Consider the following 27956-nt stretch of genomic DNA (forward strand, 5'->3'; position numbering starts at 1 on the left):
GTGCCTGTCGGCCAAGCCAATGTCTGCTCGCGTTTGTCGTCTGCTTAGATAAGAGCATGCGACGGAAAGTTTGCCTTCGCAACGCAATGATTCGCCGGTCAAGTGGTAGCCGCATTGCACAAAATACATGTCAGTGCCAATCCTAAGCTGTGCCTGTCGGCCAAGCCATCGTCTGCTCCCGTTTGTCGTCTGCTTATATCAGAGTATGCGACGGAAAGTTCGCCTTCGCAACGCAATTATTCCCAGGTCAAGTTGTCGCCGCGTCGCACAAAGTCCATGTCAGTGGCAATCCTAATCTGTGCCTGTCGGCCAAGCCATCGTGTGCTCGCGTTTGTCGTCTGCTTAGATAAGAGCATGCGACGGAAAGTTCGCCTTCGCAACACACTTATTCTCAGGTCAAGTGGTCGCCGCATCGCACGAAATACATGTCAGTGGCAATCCTGAGCTGTGCCTGTAGGCCAAGTCATCGCCTGCTCGCGTTTGTCGTCTGCTTAGATCAGAGCATGCGACGGAAAAATCGCCTTCGCAACGCAATTATTCCCAGGTCAAGTGGTCGCCGCGTCGCACAAAATACATGTCAGTGCCAATCCTAAGCTGTGCCTGTCGGCCAAGCTATCATCTGCTCTCGTTTGTCATCTGCTTAGATAAGAGCATGCGACGGAAAGTTCGCCTTCGCAACGCAGCTATTCCCATGTCAAGTGGCCGCCGCGTCGCACAAAATACATGTCAGTGCCAATTCTAAGCTGTGCCTGTCGGCCAAGCCATTGTCTGCTAACGTTTGTCTTCTGCTTCGATCACAGCATGCGACGGAATGTTCGCCTTCGCAACGCAGCTATTCCCAGGTCAAGTGGCCGCCGCGTCGCACAAAATATATGTCAGTGCCAATCCTAAGCTGTGCCTGTCGGCCAAGTCATCGCCTGCTCACGTTTGTTGTCTGCTTCGATCAGAGCATGCGACGAAAAGTTCGCCTTCGCAACACAATTATTCCCAGGTCAAGTGGTCGCCGCATCGCACGAAATACTTGTCAGTGCCAATCCTGAGCTGTGCCTGTCGGCCAAGTCATCGCCTGCTCGCGTTTGTCGTCTGCTTAGATCAGACCATGCGACGGAAAAATCGCCTTCGCAACGCAATTATTCCCAGGTCAAGTGGTCGCCGCGTCGCACAAAATACATGTCAGTGCCAATCCTAAGCTGTGCCTGTCAGCCAAGCTATCATCTGCTCGCGTTTGTCATCTGCTTAGATAAGAGCTTGCGACGGAAAGTTCGCCTTCGCAACGCAACTATTCCCAAGTCAAGTGGCCGCCGCAGCGCACAAAATATATGTCAGTGCCAATCCTAAGCTGTGCCTGTCGGCCAAGCCATCGTCTGCTCGCGTTTGTCACCTGCTTCGATCAGAGCAAGCGACGGAAAGTTCGCCTTCGCAACGCAGTAATCCCAGGTCAAGTTGTCGCCGCATTGCACAAAATACATGTCAGTGCCAATCCTAAGCTTTGCCTCTCGGCCAAGCCATCATCTGCTCGCGTTTGTCGTCTGCTTAGATAAGAGCATGCGACGGAAAGTTTGCCTTCGCAACGCAATTATTCGCCGGTCAAGTGGTAGCCACATTGCACAAAATACATGTCAGTGCCAATCCTAAGCTGTGCCTGTCGGCCAAGCCATCGTCTGCTCGCGTTTGTCGTCTGCTTCGATCAGTGCTTGCGACGGAAAGTTCGCCTTCGCAACGCAATTACTTCGAGGTCAAGTGGTCGCCGCGTCGCACAAAATACATATCAGCGCAAATCTTAAGCTGTGCCTGTCGGCCAAGCCATTGTCTGCTCATGTTTGTCATCTGTTTCGATCAGAGCATATGAACGAAAGCGCGCTTTCACAACGCAATTATTCCCAGGTCAAGCGGTCGCCGCGTCGCACAAAATATGTTAGTGCCAATCCTAAGCTGTGCCTGTTGGCCAAGCCATTGTCTGCTCGCGTTTGTCGTCTGCTTCGATCAAAGCATACGACGGAAGGTTCGCCTTCACAACGCAATAATGCCCAGGTCAAGTGGTGGCCGCGTCGCACAAAATACATGTCAGTTCAAATCCTAAGCTGTGCAGTGCCAATCTTAAGCTCTGCCTGTCGGCCAAGCCATCGTCTGCTCGCGTTTGTCTTCTGCTTTGATGAGAGCAGGCGACGGAATGTTCGCCTTCGCAACGCAATTATTACCCGGTCAAGTGGTCGCCGCATCGCACAAATTATATGTCAGTGCCAATCCTAAGCTTTGCCTTTCGGCCAAGCCATCGTCTGCTCGCGTTTGTCGTCTGCTTCGGTCAGAGCATGCGACGGAAAGTTCGCCTTCGCAACGCATTTATTCATAAGTCAAGTGGTCACCGCATCGCACAAAATACATTTCAGTGCCAATCCTAAGCTGTGCCTGTCGGCCAGGCCATCGTCTGCTCACGTTTGTCGTCTGCTTCGATCAGAGCACGCGACGGAAAGTTTGCCTTCGCAACGCAATTATTACCCGGTCAAGTGGTCGCCGCATCGCACAAATTATATGTCAGTGCCAATCCTAAGCTTTGCCTTTCGGCCAAGCCATCGTCTGCTCGCGTTTTTCGTCTGCTTCGGTCAGAGCATGCGACGGAAAGTTCGCCTTCGCAACGCATTTATTCATAAGTCAAGTGGTCACCGCATCGCACAAAATACATGTCAGTGCCAATCCTAAGCTGTGCCTGTCGGCCAAGCCATTGTCTGCTCACGTTTGTCGTCTGCTTTGATCAGAGCATGCGACGGAAAGTTCGCCTTCGCAATGCAATTATTCCCAGGTCAAGTGGTAGCCGCATTGCACAAAATACATGTCAGTGCCAATCCTAAGCTGTGCCTGTCGGCCAAGCCATCGTCTGCTCGCGTTTGTCGTCTGCTTATATCAGAGCATGCGACGGAAAGTTCGCCTTCGCAACGCAATTATTCCCAGGTCAAGTGGTCGCCGCGTCGCACAAAGTCCATGTCAGTGGCAATCCTAATCTGTGCCTGTCGGCCAAGCCATCGTGTGCTCGCGTTTGTCGTCTGCTTAGATCACTGCATGCGACGGAAAGTTCGCCTTCGGAACGCAATTATTCCCAGGTCGAGTGGTTGCCGCGTCACACAAAATACATGTGAGTGCCAATAGTAAGCTGTGCCTGTCGGCCAAGCCATCGTCTGCTCGCGTTTTTAATCTGCTACAATCAGAGCATGCGAAGGAATGTTCGCCTTCGACATGCAATCATTCCCAGGTCAAGTGGTTGCCGCGTCGCACAAAATACATGTCAGTGCCAATCCTAAGCTGTGCCTGTCGGCCAAGCTATCATCTGCTCGCGTTTGTCATCTGCTTAGATAAGAGCATGCGACGGAAAGTTCGCCTTCGCAACACACTTATTCCCAGGTCAAGTGGTCGCCGCATCGCACGAAATACATGTCAGTGCCAATCCTAAGCTGTGCCTGTCGGCCAAGCTATCATCTGCTCTCGTTTGTCATCTGCTTAGATAAGAGCATGCGACGGAAAGTTCGCCTTCGCAACGCAGCTATTCCCAGGTCAAGTGGCCGCCGCGTCGCACAAAATACATGTCAGTGCCAATCCTAAGCTGTGCCTGTCGGCCAAGCCATTGTCTGCTAACGTTTGTCTTCTGCTTCGATCACAGCATGCGACGGAATGTTCGCCTTCGCAACGCAGCTATTCCCAGGTCAAGTGGCCGCCGCGTCGCACAAAATATATGTCAGTGCCAATCCTAAGCTGTGCCTGTCGGCCAAGTCATCGCCTGCTGACGTTTGTTGTCTGCTTCGATCAGAGCATGCGACGGAAAGTTCGCCTTCGCAACGCAATTATTCCCAGGTCAAGTGGTCGCCGCGTCGCACAAAATACATGTCAATGCCAATCCTAAGCTGTGCCTGTCGGCCAAGCTATCATCTGCTCGCGTTTGTCATCTGCTTAGATAAGAGCTTGCGACGGAAAGTTCGCCTTCGCAACGCAACTATTCCCAGGTCAAGTGGCCGCCGCGGCGCACAAAATATATGTCAGTGCCAATCCTAAGCTGTGCTTGTCGGCCAAGCCATCGTCTGCTCGCGTTTGTCACCTGCTTCGATCAGAGCAAGCGACGGAAAGTTCGCCTTCGCAACGCAGTAATCCCAGGTCAAGTTGTCGCCGCATTGCACAAAATACATGTCAGTGCCAATCCTAAGCTTTGCCTCTCGGCCAAGCCATCATCTGCTCGCGTTTGTCGTCTGCTTCGATAAGAGCATACGACGGAAAGTTCGCCTTCGCAACAATTATTTCCAGGTCAGGTGGTCGCTGGGTCGCACAAAATACATGTCAGTGCCAATCCTAAGCTGTGCCTGTCGGCCAAGCCAATGTCTGCTCGCGTTTGTCGTCTGTTTAGATAAGAGCATGCGACGGAAAGTTTGCCTTCGCAACGCAATTATTCGCCGGTCAAGTGGTAGCCACATTGCACAAAATACATGTCAGTGCCAATCCTAAGCTGTGCCTGTCGGCCAAGCCATCGTCTGCTCGCGTTTGTCGTCTGCTTCGATCAGTGCTTGTGACGGAAAGTTCGCCTTCGCAACGCAATTACTTCCAGGTCAAGTGGTCGCCGCGTCGCACAAAATACATATCAGCGCCAATCTTAAGCTGTGCCTGTCGGCCAAGCGATTGTCTGCTCATGTTTGTCATCTGTTTCGATCAGAGCATTTGAACGAAAGCGCGCTTTCACAACGCAATTATTCCCAGGACAAGTGGTCGCCGCATCGCGGAAAATACATGTCAGTGCCAATCCTAAGCTGTGCCTGTCGGCCAAGCCATCGTCTGCTTAGATCAGAGCGTGCGACGGAAAGTTTGCCTTCGCAACGCAATTATTCCCAGGTCAAGCGGTCGCCGCGTCGCACAAAATATGTTAGTGCCAATCCTAAGCTGTGCCTGTTGGCCAAGCCATTGTCTGCTCGCGTTTGTCGTCTGCTTCGATCAAAGCATACGACGGAAGGTTCGCCTTCACAACGCAATAATGCCCAGGTCAAGTGGTCGCCGCGTCGCAAAAAATACATTTCAGTTCCAATCCTAAGCTGTGGCTGTCGGCCAAGCTATCATCTGCTCGCGTTTGTCGTCTGCTTAGATCAGAGCATGCGACGAAAAGTTTGCCTTCGCCACACAATTATTGCCAGGTCAAGTGGTGGCCGCGTCGCACAAAATACATGTCAGTGCAAATCCTAAGCTGTGCAGTGCCAATCTTAAGCTCTGCCTGTCGGCCAAGCCATCGTCTGCTCGCGTTTGTCTTCTGCTTTGATGAGAGCATGCGACGGAATGTTCGCCTTCGCAACGCAGCTATTCCCAGGTCAAGTGGCCGCCGCGTCGCACAAAATATATGTCAGTGCCAATCCTAAGCTGTGCCTGTCGGCCAAGTCATCGCCTGCTCACGTTTGTTGTCTGCTTCGATCAGAGCATGCGACGAAAAGTTCGCCTTCGCAACACAATTATTCCCAGGTCAAGTGGTCGCCGCATCGCACGAAATACTTGTCAGTGCCAATCCTGAGCTGTGCCTGTCGGCCAAGTCATCGCCTGCTCGCGTTTGTCGTCTGCTTAGATCAGACCATGCGACGGAAAAATCGCCTTCGCAACGCAATTATTCCCAGGTCAAGTGGTCGCCGCGTCGCACAAAATACATGTCAGTGCCAATCCTAAGCTGTGCCTGTCAGCCAAGCTATCATCTGCTCGCGTTTGTCATCTGCTTAGATAAGAGCTTGCGACGGAAAGTTCGCCTTCGCAACGCAACTATTCCCAAGTCAAGTGGCCGCCGCAGCGCACAAAATATATGTCAGTGCCAATCCTAAGCTGTGCCTGTCGGCCAAGCCATCGTCTGCTCGCGTTTGTCACCTGCTTCGATCAGAGCAAGCGACGGAAAGTTCGCCTTCGCAACGCAGTAATCCCAGGTCAAGTTGTCGCCGCATTGCACAAAATACATGTCAGTGCCAATCCTAAGCTTTGCCTCTCGGCCAAGCCATCATCTGCTCGCGTTTGTCGTCTGCTTAGATAAGAGCATGCGACGGAAAGTTTGCCTTCGCAACGCAATTATTCGCCGGTCAAGTGGTAGCCACATTGCACAAAATACATGTCAGTGCCAATCCTAAGCTGTGCCTGTCGGCCAAGCCATCGTCTGCTCGCGTTTGTCGTCTGCTTCGATCAGTGCTTGCGACGGAAAGTTCGCCTTCGCAACGCAATTACTTCGAGGTCAAGTGGTCGCCGCGTCGCACAAAATACATATCAGCGCAAATCTTAAGCTGTGCCTGTCGGCCAAGCCATTGTCTGCTCATGTTTGTCATCTGTTTCGATCAGAGCATATGAACGAAAGCGCGCTTTCACAACGCAATTATTCCCAGGTCAAGCGGTCGCCGCGTCGCACAAAATATGTTAGTGCCAATCCTAAGCTGTGCCTGTTGGCCAAGCCATTGTCTGCTCGCGTTTGTCGTCTGCTTCGATCAAAGCATACGACGGAAGGTTCGCCTTCACAACGCAAGAATGCCCAGGTCAAGTGGTGGCCGCGTCGCACAAAATACATGTCAGTTCAAATCCTAAGCTGTGCAGTGCCAATCTTAAGCTCTGCCTGTCGGCCAAGCCATCGTCTGCTCGCGTTTGTCTTCTGCTTTGATGAGAGCAGGCGACGGAATGTTCGCCTTCGCAACGCAATTATTACCCGGTCAAGTGGTCGCCGCATCGCACAAATTATATGTCAGTGCCAATCCTAAGCTTTGCCTTTCGGCCAAGCCATCGTCTGCTCGCGTTTGTCGTCTGCTTCGGTCAGAGCATGCGACGGAAAGTTCGCCTTCGCAACGCATTTATTCATAAGTCAAGTGGTCACCGCATCGCACAAAATACATTTCAGTGCCAATCCTAAGCTGTGCCTGTCGGCCAGGCCATCGTCTGCTCACGTTTGTCGTCTGCTTCGATCAGAGCACGCGACGGAAAGTTTGCCTTCGCAACGCAATTATTACCCGGTCAAGTGGTCGCCGCATCGCACAAATTATATGTCAGTGCCAATCCTAAGCTTTGCCTTTCGGCCAAGCCATCGTCTGCTCGCGTTTTTCGTCTGCTTCGGTCAGAGCATGCGACGGAAAGTTCGCCTTCGCAACGCATTTATTCATAAGTCAAGTGGTCACCGCATCGCACAAAATACATGTCAGTGCCAATCCTAAGCTGTGCCTGTCGGCCAAGCCATTGTCTGCTCACGTTTGTCGTCTGCTTTGATCAGAGCATGCGACGGAAAGTTCGCCTTCGCAATGCAATTATTCCCAGGTCAAGTGGTAGCCGCATTGCACAAAATACATGTCAGTGCCAATCCTAAGCTGTGCCTGTCGGCCAAGCCATCGTCTGCTCGCGTTTGTCGTCTGCTTATATCAGAGCATGCGACGGAAAGTTCGCCTTCGCAACGCAATTATTCCCAGGTCAAGTGGTCGCCGCGTCGCACAAAGTCCATGTCAGTGGCAATCCTAATCTGTGCCTGTCGGCCAAGCCATCGTGTGCTCGCGTTTGTCGTCTGCTTAGATCACTGCATGCGACGGAAAGTTCGCCTTCGGAACGCAATTATTCCCAGGTCGAGTGGTTGCCGCGTCACACAAAATACATGTGAGTGCCAATAGTAAGCTGTGCCTGTCGGCCAAGCCATCGTCTGCTCGCGTTTTTAATCTGCTACAATCAGAGCATGCGAAGGAATGTTCGCCTTCGACATGCAATCATTCCCAGGTCAAGTGGTTGCCGCGTCGCACAAAATACATGTCAGTGCCAATCCTAAGCTGTGCCTGTCGGCCAAGCTATCATCTGCTCGCGTTTGTCATCTGCTTAGATAAGAGCATGCGACGGAAAGTTCGCCTTCGCAACACACTTATTCCCAGGTCAAGTGGTCGCCGCATCGCACGAAATACATGTCAGTGCCAATCCTAAGCTGTGCCTGTCGGCCAAGCTATCATCTGCTCTCGTTTGTCATCTGCTTAGATAAGAGCATGCGACGGAAAGTTCGCCTTCGCAACGCAGCTATTCCCAGGTCAAGTGGCCGCCGCGTCGCACAAAATACATGTCAGTGCCAATCCTAAGCTGTGCCTGTCGGCCAAGCCATTGTCTGCTAACGTTTGTCTTCTGCTTCGATCACAGCATGCGACGGAATGTTCGCCTTCGCAACGCAGCTATTCCCAGGTCAAGTGGCCGCCGCGTCGCACAAAATATATGTCAGTGCCAATCCTAAGCTGTGCCTGTCGGCCAAGTCATCGCCTGCTGACGTTTGTTGTCTGCTTCGATCAGAGCATGCGACGGAAAGTTCGCCTTCGCAACGCAATTATTCCCAGGTCAAGTGGTCGCCGCGTCGCACAAAATACATGTCAATGCCAATCCTAAGCTGTGCCTGTCGGCCAAGCTATCATCTGCTCGCGTTTGTCATCTGCTTAGATAAGAGCTTGCGACGGAAAGTTCGCCTTCGCAACGCAACTATTCCCAGGTCAAGTGGCCGCCGCGGCGCACAAAATATATGTCAGTGCCAATCCTAAGCTGTGCTTGTCGGCCAAGCCATCGTCTGCTCGCGTTTGTCACCTGCTTCGATCAGAGCAAGCGACGGAAAGTTCGCCTTCGCAACGCAGTAATCCCAGGTCAAGTTGTCGCCGCATTGCACAAAATACATGTCAGTGCCAATCCTAAGCTTTGCCTCTCGGCCAAGCCATCATCTGCTCGCGTTTGTCGTCTGCTTCGATAAGAGCATACGACGGAAAGTTCGCCTTCGCAACAATTATTTCCAGGTCAGGTGGTCGCTGGGTCGCACAAAATACATGTCAGTGCCAATCCTAAGCTGTGCCTGTCGGCCAAGCCAATGTCTGCTCGCGTTTGTCGTCTGTTTAGATAAGAGCATGCGACGGAAAGTTTGCCTTCGCAACGCAATTATTCGCCGGTCAAGTGGTAGCCACATTGCACAAAATACATGTCAGTGCCAATCCTAAGCTGTGCCTGTCGGCCAAGCCATCGTCTGCTCGCGTTTGTCGTCTGCTTCGATCAGTGCTTGTGACGGAAAGTTCGCCTTCGCAACGCAATTACTTCCAGGTCAAGTGGTCGCCGCGTCGCACAAAATACATATCAGCGCCAATCTTAAGCTGTGCCTGTCGGCCAAGCGATTGTCTGCTCATGTTTGTCATCTGTTTCGATCAGAGCATTTGAACGAAAGCGCGCTTTCACAACGCAATTATTCCCAGGACAAGTGGTCGCCGCATCGCGGAAAATACATGTCAGTGCCAATCCTAAGCTGTGCCTGTCGGCCAAGCCATCGTCTGCTTAGATCAGAGCGTGCGACGGAAAGTTTGCCTTCGCAACGCAATTATTCCCAGGTCAAGCGGTCGCCGCGTCGCACAAAATATGTTAGTGCCAATCCTAAGCTGTGCCTGTTGGCCAAGCCATTGTCTGCTCGCGTTTGTCGTCTGCTTCGATCAAAGCATACGACGGAAGGTTCGCCTTCACAACGCAATAATGCCCAGGTCAAGTGGTCGCCGCGTCGCAAAAAATACATTTCAGTTCCAATCCTAAGCTGTGGCTGTCGGCCAAGCTATCATCTGCTCGCGTTTGTCGTCTGCTTAGATCAGAGCATGCGACGAAAAGTTTGCCTTCGCCACACAATTATTGCCAGGTCAAGTGGTGGCCGCGTCGCACAAAATACATGTCAGTGCAAATCCTAAGCTGTGCAGTGCCAATCTTAAGCTCTGCCTGTCGGCCAAGCCATCGTCTGCTCGCGTTTGTCTTCTGCTTTGATGAGAGCATGCGACGGAATGTTCGCCTTCGCAACGCAATTATTACCCGGTCAAGTGGTCGCCGCATCGCACAAATTATATGTCAGTGCCAATCCTAAGCTTTGCCTTTCGGCCAAGCCATCGTCTGCTCGCGTTTGTCGTCTGCTTCGGTCAGAGCATGCGACGGAAAGTTCGCCTTCGCAACGCATTTATTCATAAGTCAAGTGGTCGCCGCATCGCACAAATTATATGTCAGTGCCAATCCTAAGCTTTGCCTTTCGGCCAAGCCATCGTCTGCTCGCGTTTGTCGTCTGCTTCGGTCAGAGCATGCGACGGAAAGTTCGCCTTCGCAACGCATTTATTCATAAGTCAAGTGGTCACCGCATCGCACAAAATACATGTCAGTGCCAATCCTAAGCTGTGCCTGTCGGCCAAGCCATTGTCTGCTCACGTTTGTCGTCTGCTTTGATCAGAGCATGCGACGGAAAGTTCGCCTTCGCAATGCAATTATTCCCAGGTCAAGTGGTCGCCGCGTCGCACAAAATACACGTCAGTGCCAATCCTAATCGTTGCCTGTCGGCCAGGCCATCGTCTGCTCACGTTTGTCGTCTGCTTCGATCAGAGCACGCGACGGAAAGTTCGCCTTCGCAACGCAATTATTCCCAAGTCAAGTGGTCGCCGCATCGCAGAAAATACATGTCAGTGCCAATCCTAAGCTGTGCCTGTCGGCCAAGCCATCGTCTGCTCACGTTTGTCGTCTGCTTCGATCAGAGCATGCGACGGAAAGTTCGCCTTCGCAACGCAATTATTCCCAGGTCAAGTGGTCGCCACGTCGCAAAAAATACATGTTAGTGGCTCGCTCTACTTTTGAATGATATTTGTGCACCATGTGACACGGCTGGTAATTGTTGCAGGGACAAACTCAGCCAAGGTTTGCTCCAGAATTGTGAGGGTTTGCATATTTCCGGTGTTATTTAAAGTTACTAGGGTCCTTTTTTCGCAGCTGCTTGCCATACTATCACGGTTAATATCGGTTTCTGAACAGTGAAGGTAATAATGCTTGATTTGTTTGTAGTTCTATGCGCAGTCACGCACACCCCTAGTACGCTTCGGTTTACAAAATACATGTGATTTCAGAACGTCTCAACAAGTTTCGACAGCTGTATTTCAGAGATCGCACCCATTGTATAGTTAGAGCCAATCAAACTACACTAGGGTACAAGCTTTATGAACCACTCAATGAAAAGTTCCTCTCATTTTCAATTCGTATAGCATGCAAAAAATGGGCTGCCATTGATCTCTTTGGTGGTAATTTCCACAAATAAGGCAAGGCTTTCGAGTCGTACTTTTCTTGTTTGATGAGATGGGGCGCAACACAACAACATAACAAGTAAGGTTGATCCTATGCCGTGCCGCATTCGCATGCACCTACCATTCACGTGGCACATTGGTTTTCATCCAAACACAAATATTTACATGCATAACTTACGCCATTCACGCCCAATAGCATTCTTCAATTACTGCGACTTCGATCTTATTGGACGACGGTGGTTGTCGATACCTTCCACTGCGTACAAGGTGAACAACACACGAAACTCAAAGCGCCGAAAGAAATAAAAACGCACCAGCAGTCATCAGGCACCGCTTCATGAACGTGAATCAACTCAAAACCAGCCAGGGCACCAAAGTATACCACCAATGTGGCAGGTTCTACGTAGCCACAGTGTTTCTGAGAGTGATCCGGACCACTCTTAGCATTTTTGTAAGTATGTTATAATTGCGCAAAATTTTGCTTCGTGAATCCACGTACGAGTACTTTTCGGTGAGGTAGGCAAATATAGCAACTGCATCACCATCATTGACATGTTCCCGGGCAGTCACAGCGCGCTTCATTGCAGCGGCCGATGTGACAACGTTGGCCTCCTACAACGTTTTTTTTTCTTCGTTTCGTTAATCGAATTACGCTACAAAGTTTATCTCGTCCGAAATGATTTTCTTAGGTGAGTTTTGTGAATCCGGCCCCTGATTGGCAACAGCTTCAGTGCGCTATTTCAGTGGATACCATCTCACGTTGGAATTGAAGGCAATAGCTGATGCTCTTGCACGCCAAGCTCGGACTTGCGTCCCAAAAATAAAAGCTCCCAAAAATTACCAGAAGAACAAGACTGTTATATGGAATTAGTTCAGGGTGATCGACAAGTTTGCGCATCAGTCATACGTCATCAACGGACTTTCGAGAGAACAAGCGACGCTGCTTCAACGGATAAGAACTGACTCTGCATACACGCATTCTTAGTCATTAAAAACTGAGCGAGGCGCTTCCCAATTTATGCTGTTTGTGGTGACATCGGTGACACGAACATTTCATTTGGTTGTGCCAGCAGTTTTACAGAGAAAGAAAAAAGACGATACGCAGCTTGCAGAAAGGTTGTCAGAAGCACGAGGCATTGGAAGATGTCTTTTTTGCTGAAGAACCCATGGTGACGAGGAAGAGCGTGCAACGTATCCTGATGAATTTCCTGCTAGACACTGAGCTAACTAACATTTGGTGACTGACCCCTCAAATTTAGGACATGCTGAGGCGGAACAATCGCCGCCCTTTTAGGCCAGGCTATCCCCGTCTTTGCAACCCCACCACCACCTAATAAGAAAAAGCCCAGCATGACTATTTGAAGGTGATACTTTCATTATAGGACAGATGCTTGGGCTAGTTGGTGATTGCAAATCAACAAATTTGCACAGGGCAAGACTACGAGTAGTTATTACGTAAAAACAAAAGAAGAGACAAGGACAGAAAGAGCGCTGACTTCAACTGAAATTTCATTAGCAAAAACGCTGGAAATATATACTCGTGACAGAACATCACTGCGCAATCGGGCAACTTATTGTATAACAGCAAGACAATCATCACCTCAATATATGATTGCAACGCCACAGCTCAGTACAGATTCACGATCTATTTTGACGAAGCCAAAAACTCGATTTCTTTTTTAGTCAGAGCAAGCGAAGGCATGTTGACACATTGATCACCCAGCATTTGCATTTCATTGGCCTCCGTAATCTCTCTTCTTAGCTGGTGACGGTGTTTCGCTACAACAGTGCACTTTTTGGATTCCGGTCTGCAACCACAATCCCTACAATGGATGCCCAAATGACCTTGCACATCTGAGTATACATTGTAGTGGTTCTCCTTCAAATGCTCATTCAGGTACCGGCCCGTTTGCCCGACATATATTTTGCCGCATGACAACGGGAGAAAAAAACCATGGCTATCACAGATGCTACGAATAGCCTTCAATGTTTGATTGTGCAGCAGCTCCTGCGTGCGAACTCCGCATTCACCCGTTTGCCGAGCACTGAGAGCTTTTTTTGGGGCAGAGTAAACAAGCTTCACATGTACCTTGTTACCTATCTTTTTAAAATTGTGAGATATTTGTAGATATTGAATCACAACCACGCGCTTTGAGCTACTGGCCACGCAGTTCACTGGTGCTTGTCGTCTCTGTTTGATTGTCCTAAACAACGTTTCCGCCACCGAAATCAGCACATGATCGGGGAAAAGCCAACGCTGATCAGACGGAAAGCCTGCTCATCGAAGCTGTTGATTAACGAGTGGCCACAAGACTTTCCGTTGGTATTTCTTAAACAATGATTAGCAATCCCTCTCTTTACGAGCTTCGAATGAGCCGACTAGTACGGTAGAAGAGGTTTGCTTCCTCTGGGCTCATATTTCCAGCAAAGATGATCACTTGAGATGTTTATTCTGAAATCTAAAAACTTTAACGAAACAGCCTGCGGAAGCTCATGCGTAAGAATAAGAGGCACCATGCACTCATCAAAAAGGTGCATTATGATTGAAACGGCAGCTTTGAAGCCCCGATCAACGCAGTGTAAAAGCACAATAAAATCGTCAACAAAACGAAACACCTTTACGACAGCCGTTCTGTCAAGGCGGCTACCCAAGAGTCGGCCATGGTGAGCGAGAAAACTGTCACTTTGAAGAGGTGGTATGCATGAACCGATGCACACTCCTCTTTTTTGAATAAAAGTGCCTTCGTGCCATGATACAAACGTTGTCTTAATGAGATAATGATTGTCTTGCAGTGATGCAATAGGTTCCGCAATTGTGGGGTGATGTTCTGTCACGAGTATATATTTCCAGCGTTTTCGCTAATAAAATTGCAGTTGAAGTCAGTGCTCTCTCTGTTTTTGTCTTGTCTCGTAGTCTTGCTCCTACTCGTAGTCTTGCGCTGTGCAAATATGTTGATACTTTCATGGTTATCGATTTGTTTTGTAAGTATTGCTGAAATGTTTTGTTCAATCAGATTGGTGACACCACCATTTTTCGAATTTCTGTACAGACAAAACCTCTCCTTTCCTATGATTCGGTTTCACCTTTTCTGTAGTTACTGAGAGTCAGGTACTTTTTTGTCGTCTCATTCAATGAATTCTCTCCGCCTCTCTGACTTTTTGCTTAACGCTCTATGTCATATCGCCCAATTGGCCAGCCGTATATTTACTGGTGAGCTTCATAGTTCTTTTTATTCACTCTGTAACCACTCTCCTTCTACACATATACCTGAAAACCTACCATGTCCATATACACTCCTTAATTTTTGCTAAGCCTCTTTTCAAATCTCATTCAGCTCTTATGTTCCCTTACTTCAAAGCCTATCCATCCCATATCCCTCTTTACAGCCTCATTCATCGTTTTCCCGGGAGCGCCCCACGCGAGGGCCCCAGAGTCCTTTGATTTACATCCATCGCGGCTCTGACTTCGTGCACGCCACTGAGTTCTCAAATGTGAGCTCCTGAACCATTACGCCTTTCCGAAGACCTCGAAGCATCTCGTATCTATTGTAACCCCACAACGCTCTGTGCTTCATTATTGCAGCATTCCTCTTTTTCTTTGCTGCCGATCTTTTTTCCTGTACCTCCATATATCTGTCTCCTTTATTTACCCATACTCCAAGGTACTTGTACTCGCTTCCCCATGGTATCTTTTGGCCCTGTATTGAAACCGCCACGTCTTCATGATGATTGAATACCATCGATTCAAACTTCGTTGCATTAAATTCTAGTAAAAGAGCTTCGCCTTCCCTTCAGCATATACATTCCAGCCGCTGTATTCGGTCTTGACTGTCCACAAATAGGACAATATCGTCAGCATGAAACAGACCTGGAAGCCTCTACTCTACAACCACGCCAGCCTGTTTGTTTGACAGGAGAAATTAAATGTTCCTACTTGCGTTTTTTACCTTTTCTTTATGTACCGCATGATTAAGAGCGGTGACAAAAGACATCCCTGTCTCTACCCCTTGCTAATTAAAACACTGTCATGGCTACTTATTCAAACCTACTTTATGCAATCTGTATTTTCTCAGTATATTTCTCTCAAAGTATTGCTACGTAGCTGACATATCAGTGGTCAGAAGACGACAACGAGGAAGTGGTCTGTCGGTTGTGCGTGCTGTCTTCCATCTTAGTCAACGCCAGACGCGTCAGTTTGAATATAGATTTTAAATAGACATGCCTCGTGTCATTTTTACGTAACATCTTTGTGGTGGAGGTGCGGGGTACTTCCGCATTTTCATCACGAAGCTTCGCAACGGCCGTATCATCATAGGTCCGACCATGTCACAGGTTGAACAACCATCGTCTTCACCACCTGTCCCTACCGTGAGTTCTACATACGTCGTTCTACCTCCTGCTCGTGATCCCGGTGTATTTTCTGGTCAGGATGGCGTTGACGTTGACAAATGGATCAACCGGTACGAACGGGTCAGCGCATGCTATAGGTGGGACCCGACTCTTATGCTTGCCAATGTGCTTTTTTACCTTGATGGCCCACCGCGAGTGTGGTTCGAGACGCACGAAGCGGAGATTACGAATGAGACTCCTTTAAAGAGAAGATCCGCAACCTTTTTGGCGGCACCGTTGGGCGGCAGATCGCAGTGCGGAATCAACTGGCGGCTCGTGCACAGACGTCGACGTAGTCGTACATCGCGTACATTCACGACGTCATCGCCCTATGCCACCAGATTGACGAGCACATGAGTGAGTCTGAGAAAGTGGCCCATGTGCTTACAGGGCATTTAATCGACGCATTTATTCTTTTAGTTTACAACGACGTTGCCACCGTCGACGCCATCATTAAAGAGTGCCGGCGGTTCGAAGAAGCCAAGAGCCGCCGTATTACTCAGCGATTCACCCGGCTGCCCACATAAGGTCGAGGCTAGAAAAATACTCTGCGCCCTATAATGAATCAAGTGCATCGTCGATCCGAGGGAGGAAATAAACATCCTTGCGCGTTATTTTGTTTAGCCACGGTAATCGACGCAGAAACGCACTGTCCCATCTTTCTTTTGAACGAGAACAACTGGGGATGACCAGGGACTCGAGGAAGGACGTATGATGTTGCCGCGTAGCATGTCTGAGACGGTTTCCTCGATGATCTTGCGTTCTGCCTGAGACACGCGATATGGACGCCGATGTACAATACGAGAGCCGTCAGTCTGGATGCTGTGTGTAGCGGTGGTAGTCATGCCGAGGGCGGGTGACTTCACGTCAAATAGAGAACGGTGTCTATTTAACAGGGCGAGCACATCTTCAGTTTGATCAGGTGTTAAGTCATTGCTTATTGTTGCGGACACAGGTGTGGCAGAGGCATCGAATGGCAGTGATTGTGACTTCAGAACATCGATGTGGTTGCTGTTCGGAAGAGTAACAATCGCAACAGGCTCCTTGTCGACCACGCAAGATATTGTTGAGCCACATGGGAGCAGTACACACTCGGGTGTTTTATTTATGGCGGTTAGGTACGTAGACCAATCGAAGAAGCGAATAAGCCCTGGTGTGATCCAAATGCCCCTACGTAGAGTATGACCGTAAGGGAGAATTAGTACGACGCCATCCGCAATGTCGGTGCAATTAACACTTATAATTTCTTCCATGTATGGCCGAAGTACATAATCTGACTTGGTGACAAGGTGGATGCGTCCATCGTGTTCAAGCGGAGAAGAGTCAGTGGCATTTAGATGCAGGAGGCGCTGATCACATGACATGAAAGCGGACGCAGAAGACAAGAAATCCCACCCAAGAATGAGAGCGTGGGTGCACTCACGAAATACCGCGAAAACAATGTGATGACAAATGCCTTCTATGCAGACACGAACGGTACACTGTGCAAGTGGACGAATGAGAGCGTTGGTCGCCGCGCGTAGAGGTGGGCCGCCATAAGGTGGGGTCACTTTTCGAAGGCGGGAACAAAAATCAGCACGAATAATCGAAATGGCAGCACCAGTGTCTACAAGAGCCTCAACGCGTACACCTTCTACAAACACTAGAATCAAATTCAATCGCCGCTCTGGAGGAATTGTTAGCTGTCCAAAGGATGCAGTTTGCCCTCCTAAAACTGCATTGGGGAGGTTTCCGCATGAGCGTTCGTGGAATGGGAGGCGAGCCGTAGAGGCGACACTGAACGGCGACCTGGCGAAGGCGACCTGCGGCGAGACGTACCGGAATTCCCAGGCATGTCCGTATGGTAAGTAGGTGACGGTGAACGGTAATAGGACGATCGGAAGGGTGGTCGTAGGTAGTTCATGGTCGGACGGAAGCTTCGATGTTCTTCGGAAGCGTAACCGCGTTGCTCGTCTCGTTGGTGCCTTCGACAAAACGGAGCGATATGTCCTCGATAGCCACAGTAGTAACAGATCGGTTGAGATGGGCGCTGAGGTGCGTAGCAAGGTGGTGCACACACTGGCGGTGACAATGAAGCCACAGGCGTATGGTCTGCTGTTTTAAGCACAGAAACGGTGGGTGTGGCAAAGAGCGCGGCAACTTCGGCGTACGTACGCGTCTGGCGCACGCAGGGACTGTTGGAACACGTCGCACGCGATGCGGAGGTGATCTCTTGTTTAATCAGGTCTCGCAAGCTATCTTTTTCAAAAGGGAAAGTAACTTCCGCACAGGAAGAGCAGCGCCCGTGCAGCTCTTCACGAACGATGTCGCGATTAAGCGCACGCAAGTCGAGGGGTGCGGGCGAACGAACGTCGGTGGCATCGTAGCAAAGGCCAAGAGACTGAAGCTCGTCAAGTCGCTGACAGATGGTTATCACGTCCTGGGTGGTGGCAGGATTTTGCATGGTGAGGGCGCTAAAGGCGACGGTGTTGATGCCTTTAATAATGTGGCGTATTTGGTCGTTCTGAGACATGCCGGTGTTAACGCGCTTGCACAGTGCATGGACATCCTCAATATAGGAGGTGTAAGATTCGCCCGGCAGCTGTGTGCGTTCAGCGAGTTTCTTCTTTGCTGCCTCAGTGCGAACTGCAGGGGCACCAAATATCTGGCGAATTTGCTGCTCGAAAGTGTCCCAGTCGGGAAGATCCGGGTGGTGGTTCCAGAACCAAGTTTTTGCAACGTCGGACAAGTAAAATGGGACGCTGCGCAACTTCTGTGGATTGTCCCCCCTGTTCAAATCGCTGACGAGGTCATAGTTCTTGATCCAGTCTTCGACATCATCGCCTCGGAGACCGGAAAACACAGGTGGATCACCAGGCGAGTGTTGTTGGGCGGAGCGGGTGGCGGTGGCTGCAGTAGGACGGCGACGTTGGATGGGCCAGGGTTTTCTTGGGCCGCCATGGCAGGGGGTTGTATGCGACGACCCAAGCGGAGCTCCAGTGAGAACGGGCAAGAGGACTTCAGGGAACGAAAAGCACAGTTCACCACTTGTGAGGAACTGGTTTTTTAAGCCATGCCCGAGCTAAATCACGCTGGTGATGATATTTTCAGATGAAGAAGATGTACACATGATGAAGATATCAAAGAGAACAAAGAGTCATTCGCTTGTCGCACTCACAATATTTGTATCGGAAGGATAGTGATATGCATTAGAGCAGGTAGCAGGGCTTAAAGATGCCCCTTCAGAAGAAGCGTAGACGGAAGCGGCATCGTGAAGCAAAGGATACGACAAAGAGCACAGCCCACTTGAAGAAAATTGGTAAACATTCGAAGGCAGTTTACAGAATTAGGCATTTGTCGTCGGAGCCGGAGTTGCTTTGCATGCATCCGAGCCACCGGACAAAACGAAAAGAAAAATTCCCAAGCATTTCCCCGAGGGTGAACATGGTTAAGTGCGAATGCACGTGGTGATGCTATGAGGGGTATTTATTATTTCGCACTAATATATTTATTAATCACACTATGGTGCCTTTATGGTGTAATGGTTCCTGGGAATCACAATCTGATCACACGGGGGAGTTTACGTTAACTCACTGGCGAATGCCAACGGATTTTAACTTTACTCCCCCTCATAGCATCACCCCGTGCATTCGCACTTAACCATGTTCACCCTCGAGGAAATGCTTGGGAGTTTTATTACTGATGATGATATTTAAAGTGTAATTAATAAATTTAAGTGTTGTTTGTCATGAAGCATTTGTACACAGTTACATTATATACGAAGTATTATTTATTTACACTTCACGACGCGTCCGGACGAGCAAAGTACAGGGCTCGCACCCTCTCCCGCGCGGCACGTTCACTGGCTGGAACGGCTTCGGGAACGTCCACTCGCCGTTGACGATTGTGAGCGGCGTCTTGACGCCGGCCTTCATCGCCCTTCTCCGCCTGACGCTTGCGTTGTCGTTCCGCTTCTTGGGCCGCGTTCGCGGCTCGATGCTGACGCTTCATCTCGGCCTCGCGGGCGCACAGTTCACCATCCGCTGCACGCTTCGCCCGCTTGTCCTCGGCCTCGCGAGCGCGAAGTTCGGCATCCTCTGCACGCTTCGCCCGCGTGTCCTCGGCCTCGCGAGTGCGCAGTTCGGCCCGCAAGAAGCTTTGCGGGGGTCGGAGGCGAAGGGAATGGGTTTTGCCAGTTTTCCATTTCCCGTTCGCCGAGAAAAACCCACAGAACGCGACACCGTGATTCCATCTCAAAAAGGAGTAGACAGCCGTAGGCTTTTGACGATGTTCACTAGTAAATTCATTTTGTTTGAAGTTTGAATCTGACAGTTTAGGTTTGTTTTGGTTTCTAGAATGCGTTCTTAAAGTATATCGGCTACTAGATAGTGTTTAGGTAACCCATTTTGGTTTTTTTTATTTCTTGGGCGTTGCACGTTTTTCTAAGATAAGCGTTGTGCGGTTGCATAAACGACACGCATAGGAGCCTGCGTCATAGTAGATGCGTGTAAATGAGCAGAGGCGACGTTATGAACTAAGTAGGACTGAGCCCAGAGACGCAAAGATATTCCTTGCGAGTTTTTTTTTCCAGGGTTCATGCAAAATTTTCTTTTGTAATGTAATGCTTTGTTCGCATTTGTCTGGTGTATAAGTAAGAAAATCTAGCTCATGAGCTTATGCGTAGGCTTTATGAGAGTAGTAACCGTAAGGGGAAGTAAATTTGTAGTTTATCCTCACAGAAGCACTACGAAGTGCAATTGCAGATGTAGATGTTCCTGATGCAAGTGCAGCATGAGAGTTGTCTTTTAGTCAGCCCTGAGGGAACTGACTACTAGCTTTGGTGGCACAAAATTTTGGGAACTAAAATTTTGGGAGTTTTGGGAACTATTTTATGAGTATGAGGCCTGGTAGGCGACAACGGATTACTCACGCTAGCACACAGGTATGCAGCGGGAAACGCATTACTTCATAGTTAGTTTATTTGAAAGCAGGTAATGGAGAATTATTCTCGAATAGGGATCGGGAGTTTTGGTGAAAGCAGACGTTGCTGCTTCGTGACGTTGCTGCTTTGTGTTTGGTGATAATACTTACGGAAGGTTGTTTTGGAAACTTTTTTGAACTCGATGTGTCTCAGTTCGGGTTGGGCGCTCTCCCGTGTCTGTGGTGCTGTGTATGAATCCTTTTCCCAGATGATAGCCGAAATAAACAAGCGGGAAAGAGTCTTTGGGTGGGCGTCATCGGCAGTGGCCTGGAAGATGGCTCCGCAATACGACACTACGGGCAACCTGGGTAGCTGGTCACCCTAAGGTCGAATCTCCCGCCAGCGGACGAGCTCTTGTGACTGGCGCCCGAGCTGACGAGGGAGCGGCGCTTTTTCGATCTTCAAACAAGTAGCCGACCGGCCGGCTGCCTATGACCGCCAGGCATTGTCCCTCCTAGACAGAGGGTGAGGCGTCATGTCGCCACGACGAAGTAAGTGGTCAGGGAGACGACAACGAGTGCAGCACCTTCTTTGGAGAGACCGCGGCGGCCGCTGCAAATCGCCTCGCTAATTAAGCGAGCAGTTTGGCGGACCCTTTGATGTATGCTGTCACGAGCTTGGCACCCCTCGACCAGCGCACACACACGACGAGGAGAAGCCCCACTGGCGCCACCTTGGATTGCAGCGATCACGGCTCAATGTTGGACGTTCACGTTGGTCGTGCATGCTCGTCCCCTTCGCCAGTTGTGTGTGATATGTGGTTGGACAGTACTATCTGAACATGTTTCCTGATCTAGGGATCTGAGGAGCACATAGCTTTGATAATGAGGCACCCGGCTCATTCGAAGGAGCGCAATGTAGAGGAACGCCAGACTAGAGAGCTTGTCGTGTAAGAAAGAGCTCGTCATGTACGAGGGCTCACCTTGTATATAATGTAAATAAACACTCATCAAGTCTCTCCTCCTCCTGCCTTGACAACTTCCTTCCGGACATCTGGTGCCTGCAAACACCTGTCGCAACAAGGTGCAATAGTTAGTGGTCTATACGAGTGGATGTTCAACTTTCCTTTCTATTTTTGTACAATATGTTCATTCTATCTTTCCGGAAAGTGTCAGCACGCTTAGGCAAAAGGTCGTTAAAGGGTGTGTGATTCGTCCTTTTAGGGACTGCCACAACAATTACTCCTTCTAAGGACTAACGGCACCTGGTCTAGCTGTTAGTCCCCACAGTGGAGCTCACGGGACTAACATTTAGTCCTCAGATTTCCGCCTTAGTGAGTTACCGTTAGTCCCACAATTTATCTCAAAAGAGTCACATTTAGTCGTCACATTTGCACCTTATAGAGCAACTGTAATCCCCAAATTTACAACTTACCGGGCAACCGCTAGTCCTCACAGTTGCACCTTGCCGGACGAACGGTTGATCGACTCAAATATTCTAATTGGATGAACTTTTTGTCCCCAGTTCAAATATTGTTTTAGGGGCGAAGCTCCTTAAAGCGGCACCCATTCGTCCATCGTAGTGCGTAACATGTCTTACGCTTTGACCTCCAAGGGGGTGCCGGTGGGAGATTTCTCCTGTGCGTTGTTGAACAATAAAAAAATCGCAGCGTTTGCGTTAACTAATAGCCCAATTCTTCTGTCTCTCATTCCCCATTAGCAGCCAATGGCATGTTCCAGTAGAAAACGTTAGTAGAAGCAGAAATGTAAGTGTTAGCTAAAAGCCGACTTCTGCTGTCTCCCATTCCCAGTAGCAGCCATTGTTTACCTCCGTGATTAATGTTGAAAACGCCGTTTATTGATGAAAAAAAAAACAACGAAAGACGTCAGATGTTTTCTAAAAGCAAAACGAAAAGACGCCAGATGTTTCTAAAGCAAAACGAAAAGACGCCAGCTGCTTAACGAAAGACGCCAGGTGTTTTCTAAAGCAATGGTTTTATAATCAAAACCATATCGCGATACAGGTTTGCAGATGACGATGCTCGTTGCCTTCAGTGTGTGCTCGTATGGATAAGGATGCCGAAAGTAGAATAAACTTTTCTAAACACATATACTATGAACTCGAGGTGGTTAAAGGTGGGAAATAGACTCGAAGCGCAAGCCGTAAGAAAGTATGCGTGCGCCACCTCTAGTTTAGTTCTTAAAATTTCCGCTGGATGGCGGTGATTCTATCTGGGGAATATATGATGAAAAGATCTGAGATGGTGGTACATGGAGCGTTCAATAGATGGACGAACGGACAAACAGACAGATGCATGGATGGACGCATGAACGGACGCAGGGGTGGATGCATGGAAGAACCTAGAGCGGACGCACGAACAGACGCACGAACAGATGCACGCACGGACGGGCGGATGGATGCATGGACGGTCACACAGACCGACGCATCAACGGACGGAAGCAAGAACGAATGGACGGACGAATGCTTCGCCGCACTCTACATCATTCACTCCGCGGATATTCTGCCAATTTTTTTAGTTCATTTTCCGCCAGGCCTAATACATTTTGCACCTGTTTTTCTGCGCGGCGAGCAAGAGATTGTGCAGAAAATAACACGCAAAAAAGTAGTTTGCCACCTATCTGGAACTGCTTTTGCAGTCACAGCAACAACGAAAGGCAAAAGTGAGACATCGAAATCTTTTATTTTTCTACATACACAGGAAGTCTCTCGATTCTACTAAGTGAATTTATGGTGAAGTGTACAAGTCTAGTCTCGTTGTCAAATCTTGTTCACTCCTTGGGGAGCTCCTCCCACGGAAGCGTTGGATGACAGGCATTGCAGACGCCAGTGAACGCAGCCTTCTGCCTGTTGTGTTCCCACGGCTGCAAGTACAATAATATAGTAAAAAGTAGTTAGAAACACGTGACAGAAACTGAAGATGCACGCATATGACAAGTACGTGCGCGTTAATATAAAAACAAGCGTTAAAATATGACACACAAATAAATTTGCCTTCCCATCTCGCAGTCCTTCTGAAGCTGCTCTGACGACAGAGATGGATGACAGGCATCGCAGACGCTAGCGAACACATTCTTCAGATAGGTGTGTGCCCACGGCTGCACAATAAGTATGTAAAATTGTGAGTCACACGTGACAGAGGATGAATACAAATGCATATGAGAAATACGTGCAAGGTGAAATGAAAACATACGTGAGATATGACATGCTAATAATTTCACCTTGATGTCACACGTCGTCAAAGACTTATTTTGAGCCCCGCCCCGACGTGGTGGTCTAGTGGCTAAGGTACTCGGCTGCTGACCCGCAGGTCGCGGGTTCCAATCTCGGCTGCCGCGGCTGCATTTCCGATGGAGGAGGAAATGTAGGCCCGTGTACTCAGATTTGTGTGCACGTTAAAAAATTCCAGGTGGTCGAAATTTCCGGAGCCCTTCACTACGGCGTCTCTCATATTCATATGGTGGTTTTGGGATGTTAAACCCGAGAAATCAATCAATCAATCATTTCGAGCCCCATAGCGCAACAACTTAGAAGCAGCGGCTGCAGTCACAGCTCCGCGAACCACCGTGCCGCTAACACATCGGCGAGTCCTAAGCGAGCGACGTCGTTCAGCTCGAGCAAGCGAACGCGAGACCTAACACGGCGCTGCTCGCGGAGTGTCTGCCGCCAGCGAACTTCGAACAGGAGGGCAAGCGTATGCTTGGCCACCGCCATGAATAGCGTCGAGCTGGTTTGGAGCTAGCACCGAAAAAATCGACGGTAATGCTGCCCTTTTCCACAACCCCGAGCGAGTGCAGCGCGCAAACGCGAGTCGGCCGCTGCGGCCAACGGACGGCGCCGAGCTGCTTGCGACCGAGTGACGGGAAAGCCAACTGTATTGGTGACCAATTTCCATAGTGCTGAAGGGAACTTTTGCAACACAACGTGCGCGCCTGTAAAAGACGCCGATGGGCCATTTAGCGTTGCGGAATGTTGTGGATGCATTGCGTAATAGAATGAAATTTCGTTGCGCTAGAAAATGATCCTACGCACAGTTATTGTTATTAGGCTGTGGGTTTTCGGCTGCTTCTTCGAAAAATACCAATGAATAGTCACGTGGTTTCCAAGATAAAGTATGTGTTTTTTAAAGTAAACCATCATAGGTCACAAATGCGCAAAAATGCCAAACTCATAGCTATTCGTAGATCCTTACCATACATTTGCTAATTCACTGTTTAAGCTCCTAAGGATGCTCGGCGTAGCATTTATTTGAGTGTTTCTCTCAAAGGACAGCAGCTGAAGCCTTTGTTTGACTTGCCCTCTTCATGTTCTGCGCCCCCCCCCCGGCTAAACGTTCTGCGCCCACAAAGGCGCGGAACAACTAGAAATACTTGCTATTTATGTGGTACACCCACTCGTACAATGGGAATGTAAACAGGCGCCGCCTTTACACCTCATTTTGTGTGATGATATCATGCTCTCTTGAACTAAACAGCAGAGTGTGTTCTGTGCGAATCACCCACATAGAACCGAAACTCAGCAGTGAGATACGAAGACACCATACCCCACTAGCTCGAAAATAACCAGCCCCACTTACCACGGCATATTTCTTATATAATGACCCTAGCCGGCTGCGCTAACAAACGCCCATTCGAAGCGCAAGTGCCTGCTTGAGTCGTTGCGTTGCTCAGTTAGCATTGTCATTAGGTGCGTGAACACTACAGTGGCCTCTGGCGGAAGGCATGATAGGCAGTGCCAGCGTCTCCTGTCGATAACTCTCGGCGGCGGTCACATTAGTAAGGATATTCAAGGTACTGTAGCGTATTCGAAAATCATTATTCATTATCACCAAGGAATGGGAGGGGGAGATCACCAGGTGGCGGTGAAAACATAGGAGGTCGAATAAACGTCGCCATCTCTGCAGAAGTGCGAAGAAAAAGATAAAAAAATTAGCAGAATTGACGGGAAATAATGGAAACTGTATAACGTGAATAAAAGGAATGGTCAGCTTGGCGAACCAAAGAATCGGTTCCATGCAGCGTTCACCATGCTAACAACATAACGGGGTCGAGAAGGTTCAGCGGTGAAGACAGCGAAAAGTCAATGAAAGCACTCAATAGCACGTTGTAGAACAGTTCTTGTATTTTATTTGTCGCCATTTGCCGTGTCGCAGCAAAGCTACTCGTGCGAGGAAACGGACCTAGCAACGAAGGGTGACCGATGGGGCCAGCAGGGATGTCAGCTAGCCACGTAATGGCGCAGTTCGGGCGGAATGCTTTAGTAGGAAACCCACGTTACACGAGTGCTCGTCACACAGTGCTTTATATTTACATGTTGCACCTCGGTGCGCCTAGCTGTGCGGAACAGAACATGCAAGCCAAAGAGGCGACACTTGGCATGTTCAGCGCGAACCTATATCGAAAAGGCGATAGAACAGGTACAGGTTGTCCTTAAAGAAAACATGGTTGATCCCTCCTTCATAGGAATTGCTAAAACACGAAATTGAAGCATGTCCTTACAGAAACATTTTACTGTTTAGAGTACATTCAGTTAAGTGAACGTGCGCAATGTTTATTAGTATTTGACAGCCTTAGCAGCGCTTAACTGGGATGCATCCATGTTGACGCTTAGTGCTACATCTACATCCGGACGACTAATGCCCTAAGGTCTCCGAATGAATAAGCAAACTTTTCCAGTCATAGATAGTTGTAGTAGCTGTTGTAGTTAACGGTGAAAGCGGAACCAGAGTTAGCGATGTAACAGCCAGAAGAGAGTGATTGATTTCAACGTCGAAGTTGGGCTAAAGTAGCCTACACGCGCCAAGTTGGAATCATTAAATACTTCTCCCCGAACAGAGACAAACTAAACGCGTGTCATGTCTTCCCTGTGACCGGTCACGATAATTCGCGGGTCGAGCAGAAGTGGATAATGCGTAGCTACAATCAAGCGAAACAGGCGCGTTCCAGACGTTGCAAGGCTATATGTTTGTTATGGATGGATGCTATGCGGGAAAGTCGCCACCTTCTGTGTGTTAAGGCGGTGACCGAATTGTACTTCTACAATCGGAAACGTTCCCAATGAGACAGACGCTTTGAAACGACGCGTTCCAGGGACTAATAATGATGCCGCGGTGATGATGCAATACTGCACTTTACCAAGAATACTGTGATAGGACAGTGGTAGATACAAAAGCAGCAATTTTTAAAGCGAAGGAAGTAAACCGTGGCGCACAATAGAGAAAAAGTGTGAAAAGGAGCAAAAGAATGTACCAATGGGAATTTGGTGAGAGTAAGCATTAATAAGCTCAGAGATGACGGTTTTTCATTGAATTTTGTCGTTGTTTTTTTCTCTTGTATTTTGTCAAGTATCAGAGCAGCCTTGATATGCAGAGCAATAAAGAAGTGACTGTGGTGCATTGCATTGTGCGCCCGGCATATTTTGTAGAGGATCCAAAGGTTATTGATTTGACTGCCATTGACCTAACTTTTTTCCTTGTCTTCTAATCGTGCGTAATTTTTGACGTCATTCTCATGAAGCAAATACATCAGTGAAACCTTGATGGATGCCAGCCTAAACATTTTCGTATAAAAAATGCGCAACTTCCACGCTCACATCTAATTGTGGGACCATCTGGCGTTTTAATACGGAACGCCACAATGGACTCTCTTGATGAGCGCCTGCATGCCCTACCAAGAAATGTAGTTACGTTCAAGATGAAATCGAAACCACAGTGCTCACAGGAATCAGCTATGAGCCACCCATGTTGCTGCTGCTTTCCGACAAGCGGTGTTTCCTTGCACAATCGTTCGAGCACCGACTCATCCAGCCGCTGTACACCTTACCACAGCTTAGAAGAATATTCTATGCGATACTGCTGACACACACAATCTACCAAGGGGCATGCTTATCTTACCAAGCAGTGCGCTGCTCATTCACTATCAAAGGGCAAATCCTAGCGAGTTTGCATAGAGCTTAAAAACAGTGTGCGCACTATATTTTGCTCTCAATTTTTTGTTGTGAGCCGGTGAACGTGAGGTATCTTTTGCATACTCATTTACAGAGGCGCATATCCTAAGGGAAAGCCTCGTGCGGCGTTCAGCTATGTCCCGGCGTCCACAACCCTATCACAAGACCTGCTACACAGATAAGAAATATCTACGAAGCGAATGTAGAGTATGTAGCGAAGCTTGGTCCTAAGGTTTTTACTGTCTATGTTCGCATCGCAGACTTGTATAAAGAACAAATGGACAGACAGGCGGACGAATTGACACACTGACGCTTTCAAGCAAGTTAACTGAACGTAGTATAGGTTCGGAAATATAGGCCAGTTTTTGTTAGAGTATAGTAGTCATCGTCTAGCTTTGCGCATACGTTCTGTACTTGCTCACACCAGTGTAAGCTCTCATAAAAATGACACTGAAATATTTCAAAGATGGGACTTTTTGAATATGAGTGTTTTTTTATTTTAGGTTGAAAAATTTATTATCAATGCGTTTCTTGCGGTAAGTAAAGTAGGTGACTTCCGCATAGACATTATGTACCTTACGACGTTTCTTCGCATTCTCATCAATCACTACGTGGAGATGCGCTCGTTTCTTTTTTTTTGGCTCTCG

At 48.9% G+C, this 27956-nt stretch overlaps 1 protein-coding gene across 1 annotated transcript in view; it reads left to right on the forward strand.

Moving 5' to 3' along the window:
- LOC119181510 (uncharacterized) overlaps nt 1-27956 on the forward strand; it is a 622314-nt gene that overhangs the window by 39054 nt on the left and 555304 nt on the right. The window lies entirely within an intron of this gene.

Source organism: Rhipicephalus microplus, unplaced genomic scaffold, assembly GCF_043290135.1.
Source record: "Rhipicephalus microplus isolate Deutch F79 unplaced genomic scaffold, USDA_Rmic scaffold_14, whole genome shotgun sequence".
Lineage (NCBI taxonomy): Eukaryota > Metazoa > Arthropoda > Arachnida > Ixodida > Ixodidae > Rhipicephalus > Rhipicephalus microplus.